We start from the raw sequence: 7,329 nt of genomic DNA, 5'->3' as shown, positions 1-7,329 counted from the left end.
CACTGGTGGTAGGGAAGGCGGGAAAAGAGAATGCGGTTGCGCGTTTAGGCCTTTGTTCTGGAAGGAACGTACTTGCATTTTTGTGGCAAACGAGTTGGTGAGTGCTGTTACTGTGGCTTCAGTAAATAGTGTCCAATGTTGGTCCGTTGAAAGAGGGATGAAAGCCTAAGTTAGACTGTTAGTTAAATGGCCAACACGTAAAGCAATGAAACTAGATGCACCGTAGCAAATGAGGGAGAAGAGCCCATGACAGGCAGACAGGAAATGTAGAGAGGAAGACACCATAATCGGAATTTCTGTACAAGAACATTTTTTCATGGGGAAGTAGTATATAAAAGCAATTTTTCATGTATTGTAAGAATTCACTATAACAGTTAATATAACTACAGATCTCCCATCTGCAGGCTTGCATTTTTTGTTAACTTTTTTGTCGGAGATGTTCCTCGTTGGTTTTGTATAGCAGTCTTAACTACTCGAAGCGAGCGATGGACAAACTTTAAAAGAGAGCTTTTGCCACGCATCGCAAGAATGGACCGTTGCCTTCAATACTTTCATAACAGTACCTAACAATCTTCCACAGTTGCCTCACAATTAAAACCGCTATCCAAGAATGCTAAACTTGCCGGCAGACAAGTAGACCAATATATTATTTATATCACATCACATCAAATTGGATTAGATAGATTGCGTAACAATGATGCAAAAAGTAGCACACAACTATCGTGGACGTTCTGCGGCGTGCAATGCTGTTACTGAGCACGAGGTCTTAGGTTCGATTTTGGCCGTGGTGAGCGTGCCTCGATGCAAGCGAAGTGCATTGAACAAGAGCTTGTGTACTGATATTTAGGTGCAGGTTACGGAATTAAATTATGTAGGGAACCGCGCTAATCTGATTACAGGGCGAAGGACGAAAAATATACAAATGAACTAAAGTATAGAGAGGAAGCATCGCTTGAAATAACTGCTACCAAGGCAAGAATGTGGTTAATTTCATCATGGATAACCAACTAGCACTATTCTTGAATTAACAGAAGTCGGGGTGGCCGAAATCAATCGGGAGGCCTTTCACGTCACAGCATCACATGGTTTATCTGCAGTTTTTGCACGAAAGAAAAAATGTTTGATCAGCAATCGACAAGAAACTAAAGGCGGGGCGCGGGAAAAATCCTTCACTGTCGCTTTTCCTTTCCGTTGCTGCGTGGACGTCTGGTGGATGGTGGCCTTTGGAGGGCAGAAGTGGGTGGAGGGAGGGCGTTTTGTAGAACAGAGGTGGATGGATGGTGGTCGGTGGAAGTGTTCGAGGTACAGTCTTTGTCAAAAGTAACCAGGCTGCATGGTTTGCTTCTAGCTCGTACACTGGAGCCCTTACAGCTTCTCTGAAGCTGAAATGGTCGTTAAAGGGAAGGACTGGGGGTCTTCTCACCTTACAACACGTTTTCATCTTTAGGAAAGCCACAAGGGCTCCACTATACAAGCTAGAAGCGAACCATGCAGCCTGGTTACTTTTGACAAACACGGTTACATGGCGGCTTAAAGTGGGAGTGGGAGATTTTTACCGGTGGGCTGCCGGAGGTGCACTAATCGTAGGGAGCTTCCGAAGGGGGCAGGCTGCACACACTGAGACTACAGCTTTTTCGCCTAGGAAGGAGAATACTAATAACCCAGTAAAATCTAATCCAGATAGGTAGCCATAAAATACGGCCTCATGAGCGAGTTTACGCGCCCATACCTGTTCAACGTGTATTCATCTCTGGTGAATTGTTATTTAATAGATCTACTATGCAGGCGCTTTCATTCCATCGGATTGAATTGTGTATTAATTCCAGCCTTATAGTGATGCATGCGTTTGTGTAACGATTGCCCGACCAGCGTTGCTTTACGTATTCCCGTAACTGAAATCCTTACCTGGGGTCCAGGCAGATTTGTGTGCCTTTAGTCAGGAGCCTTGGGGCTCTTTCTAATCCAATGAATGAAGCTTGCCATGAAAACTTTCTTGCTTCGTCTCCCCACTCCCTCCATTAATTCGCTCTCACTGCAAACTCGCAGAGCTCGCTTCAAGATGACTGTAATCACCGTAGCGGGATTCCCGGGCACGTCCTTTGGAACGTGAACATGAGCTCCTGCATTGTGCGAACATGGCATTATGACCTGTACTGGCGGTGAACTTAGTTTATCACCGATGAATTTTGGCCCATAAATGAACACCGAGGGCAAATACAAGTTGGCCTGTATCGGTAGGGTATATCGCGTTGTGATCGTAAAGCGAGCAATCGTGCAGAAAACGTAGACCAAAAAACGAAATACAGGTGTCGCCATCCCCGACCGATTTCGTAAGTAAAATGCGTGCGTCGACACCGACCTCAGGGCGCGGATCAGAGAGGCTGCTTTAAACCGCCATTTACCTAAAAAAACTGTGGAAAACCTTTCTATTTTGGTACGAATTTGTGCACGACACGATTTGAAACGACTGACGAGAACATTCTTAAATAGAATTTTCTTATGTATAAAACCGCTTTTGGCTGCCGGAGATACGTCACATAATCAAGCCGGAAGAGCCAAAGAATCAATTTTCGCCAAGCAACGCTATCTTTTTTGGGGCTGTAGAAAACTTTTGATTCTACGAACCATTTTCAGTGTGTTGAATAAAGGCAAAATCTTCACAAAAATGGTCCTGCCGCATTCCTAATGATTAGCAATGTTTGACTTAAAATGAGTAATGTTGATTTTTGTGCTTGGATGTGTCACCAGTTTCAGCTCCACACGTTTAATCCAGCTAAACGTAGTTTGCATCACTCATTCACTTCTGATTACGAGCTGTAAATCTCCGCTATTTGCGGCTAAACTCTAGCACATTACGGAAACACAGCGGCGAACTGTTTTACTTTAAATGAGGGTGCGACAAATCGGGAAGCCTTAATTCGCCGTGCTCTACAGAAAAGTGCAAACCAGTTGTGAAGTTATTTTCTAGACGGGTCGTGAAATCACACGTATTGGTAAACAATGTACAGGGTTGCAGGGACGTTTTTGTTCACTAATAGCTGTTACACCAATAGAGTAGTGTTGCGTATTAAGAATAAATTTTGTCCTCTCTGAGACGACGCAAATGCATTTTGTCAAGTAAATTGTACATGTAGAAAAAAGGCTAAAACTATTAACAGTCAAGGAGTTGGCGAAAAGATTATTCTGGCACGAATTTTCGCTCTGTTCAATTAGCTATTTTGTTTAGAATCCATGCATGTGAAGCACTTTGTTTCCATTTTAATTGGTATCCTAATATGGAGTTCGCATTCTTCGATGTTGTATTCCCCTCCTGCTTTGGCCTACCACGCCTAGCAGTATTTTATAAATAAAAGCTAAAGAAATAAAAAATAGCCTTATTCATCTAAAAAGATCTTGTTGTGCAGCACATAAAAGCAGTTCAAAGGAGAGCCTTCCACTCCAAGCAACCAAAGAAATCCGCCGCTGCGCCCTGCCTGGGCAGAAGCAGAGAGGCAAGTGAATAACACGGACGCGAATGAAACCAGATAGGGAGCCGAGGGAAACAAGGGAGGGAACTGGAAAGGAAAGAAAAAGGGAGGAGAGAAACGGGAGCAGCGCCGGTAAGGTGCCGTCATCTGCCGGCGAGGCCCTGAGTTATGGTTTCCAGCGGGCGTGGCCGCGGCGTGGCGCGGGAGAGATAGAGGCGATACGAAGCGGTGAATGGGAGCGGAAGCGATGCAGCGGTGAACGCGCAGATAAGAGACACGAGTGGTGCTGTGGTAGGCTTCGCGAATGGGCTTCTGCTGCGCTTGGCCGACTCCTTTTGCGCCCCTCTGTGGTTACGCGTCGTGAAAAGCGTACAAAACGCTTCATGGCTTATTGTGTCTGCGCGAGTCTCCGCTTGTGCCTGGAAGCTCTTGTTCTATTCATGAAATACAAGAATTTGGTCAAATAGTTGGTTTTGTAAAGTTTTTTTTTCATTGCAGGCCAACCTAACACTGTTGTTTTCTAAGCTTTTCACTTTCTACCTTATATCTGATTGCGATTATTGTTGAATTGTTTTCCTGGTTGGAAGCTTTAAGGCTTCCTGACCCATCACTTCTATTTTTTTTTTAGTCATACAGTAGACGACCGAATCACTCGTTTGGCTGCAGGGACAGCAGTTACTTGTTTGCATGGAAGAATATGCGCACTCAGAATCACTTTACCGCAAGGGCTAGTGCTTTGTTGTTAACAATTATTATTTTTGATCCAATGTTTCATTTCTTGGCTTCTCAAACTAAACTCTGTAAAAGACAATGGCTTGCGAACGCAACTAAGTTCCTGTTTCCATAGGAAATTGAGACCTGACTGGCAGTACAGAAAAGTCAATTTCAGGAAAAGAAACAAAAAGTGAATCGCTATGACGAACAGGTTCGATCGACAATTATGAACCTCCTACAATTGTGATCTTTGCTCGTGAGCCTGCTTGAAAGCTTCAACGAGAGCTGTAATTACGTTTATAGAAAATACTGGAAAAATCTCACATAGTAGACCCAAGTTAGTTAGGCCTTATAAAGGCGACTACAGATGCAAACTTATTTTAGTACTGCGGAGGACAATAACTGTGCCGATGTAGCTTTTGTGACAATACGCAGAGTTATTTTGCTGCAGGTAGAGCTTCACAAAACAAAATTAGGGCCACTTCCGTGCAATATCTGAAGCCTGCATTTACCACATTTCATCCAACGACCCGAATGACTACGCTAACAATTTAAATCGTAGAGCGACTGCCCGGGCAGGCGGTGGTCCTGGGTTCAAACTCCGGACCAGGATGGATTCTTTCTCAGGTATGAAGCTTTTCTGAAAGCTGTATATGTTCCGTATGGCTGTGCAGTTATCTTTCCATAGGTAGTTAGATTATTTACATGGGATATAGTCATCGAGGGGCAGAAAAGTGATAAATAAACTGCGCTTTCACTGTGTCACGGAAATGTATAAAAAGGCCCTCCGTTTCCAGAGACATACCGTACGGGGAACTCTTTATGTAAGGAAGTTGTCATGGATTCTCGGGCATTTTCAGAAATTTTAGTGATTATCAGGGAGCTAAAAGAACGTAATTGTTCTCTTTCTTTCCCTATTGCTGGCTTTTCTAAACTGCTGCAGGAAAACATATGCAGAAATAAGTTATTTTTGGTCTATTTAAGGGGAGTTTCGGTTATGGCATGAAAAATCACACTTCGCTTCTTGGGTTACTAACTGTTGCGCTGAGAACATGTGCTGACCGATCTCAACGAGGGCTATCATGAGTCGAAAAAAAAAAGAATTCGAATAGCGCAATACTCGGAACACAAAATGTTCTGTATTATAATTTCACCTCGATTTATTATGGACAGTTTATTGTAATTATGATATGGATTATGACACGGTGATCTCAAGTCCGAAATGATCGCTGTTACGGGGGAATCTCTCCCGCTGGGTGAATAGTGCTAGCCTTTCGATGAGATCGCACGCGAATGAGTGCAGATGCATAGTAGATTTATTGAAATCTTCGTAATTGAATTGGGATCAAAACGCTGCATAAGCCTCCCTAAAATTTCTCTTAATAACTTCAAGCGTCTAGCCACTCTTGAAGTTATGAGCGCTACGGTGATCTTAAGTGGAGTTTCTTGCAAGAAAAAGGCATAATTGTAGAGCTTTTCAGCCACGTTGACACGTATTACTTCCGCGAGACCCCCCCCCTTTTTCCGCACTTCAACAAGGTTAATACTTTTAATACTTGTGCCCCGACGTTGTTATCCGCTCTTATTCCTTCGTTCCTGCCGCGAATAAAAAATATCGCAAAGTAACGACATGAAGAGAGGAGATAACAAAATGTAGGTCACTCCCCGTACTCGCTGGAACCCGCCGCCAAATTTAGTGCTTCACAGCTTTTGCTTTTACACACAGGCTCGATGAGTATGGGCTCGTCCACATCGACAGGACGTGCATCCGAAAGCACGACCACCGCTGCTTACGTCAGCGACACTGCACGGGTCGCGCCTCCCAGAGCCTTTGCTCGAGACAGGCGCTCGTTTTCAGGTGCACGAGAGGCTGGCTAAGCGATAAGAGTTTATGCCGCGCAAAACAATCACCTCCGCAGCACAGCCCAAGTCATCATGGCAGTCGACATGTTTTGGCTCCTTATTGAAAAAAATCTCTGCCTCTCCCGTAACCGAGAGTAGAGTAAGCATGAAATGTTTACGGGCCTAATGTCATCGCGGTGGACACCCGAACCGCACCGTACAGGAAGGGAGGAACGCCACCACCCGTTCAGCGCGATGCCTTGCCATTTGAACGCAACGTTTTTTGAGGAAAGGAAATGGCGCAGTAATTCTCTGCCATCTCGGTGGACACCCGAACCGCACCCTAATGGAAGGGAGGAACGCCACCACCCGTTCGGCGCGATGCCTTGCCCTTTGAACGCAGCGCTTCTCCCCCGGATCACGTATGACAACGAAGTGTAACGTAGCATTTATGTGCTTTTTGCACGCGTTATTAGAAATCGGAAATTATAATTCCGTGCATTATCAAACCCACAGCTCCACTGATATCTTGATAAACATTGAGAAGGCACTGGCAGCAGTTATTTTTTGTCTCGTTTGGAGACCAACCGGCGCTTGCATGCCGGTCGCGAAGGAGGGCTTAGAGAGTCTCGTTAAATCTCGTACGGTGCCCGGATGTTCTCGTTTCAGAGCCCGGATGACTGGAATTCAGTGCCCGGATGAGTGGATTTCAGTGCCCGGATAACTGGAATTCAGTGCCCGGATGAGTGGATTTCAGTGCCCGGATGAGTGGATTTCAGTGCCCGGATGATGGCTCTCGGTCTCGGCGTGACGTCACCACACTGCCGACAACGGGAGCTAAAAGCATTTCATGCTTAAAAAACGGGGCACTTTGGCTCTCTAAAGAGCTGCAAGGCGAAAGCCTTTCTTGGCGCACTGTTTGGCATTGACTGCGAGACTGTTTCGGCTGTACTAGTGCTTTATTTGACTAAACACTTTGAATACATTGCAACTACACTCTTTGACTGCCGACTTTGACTGCTTCTTTAGCACGACTCTCTCTCTGCTTCGATGAGTTTGGTTGTATCCATGGGTCTCTTCGTGGTTAAGAGGTATGTAATGTGGTCACCCATGGACGCCTTACGCCCCTCTCGGAGCGGACTACAACTATTTTATTAGTTGTCGTGTGCTCCAAAAGGGGGCGTTAGACATCCGTGGGTGACCTCATTATCAAGAAGAACAGCGCGAAAGGACAAGGACCACAGGAAGATACACAAAGACAAGCGCTGGAGCAGTGACCTTGCGATGGCTGGAAACCACCAAACAG

This window comes from Amblyomma mixtum, chromosome 2, assembly GCF_055824585.1.
Source record: "Amblyomma mixtum isolate Tamu chromosome 2, ASM5582458v1, whole genome shotgun sequence".
Classification (NCBI taxonomy): domain Eukaryota; kingdom Metazoa; phylum Arthropoda; class Arachnida; order Ixodida; family Ixodidae; genus Amblyomma; species Amblyomma mixtum.
This window is presented reverse-complemented; position numbering follows the sequence as displayed.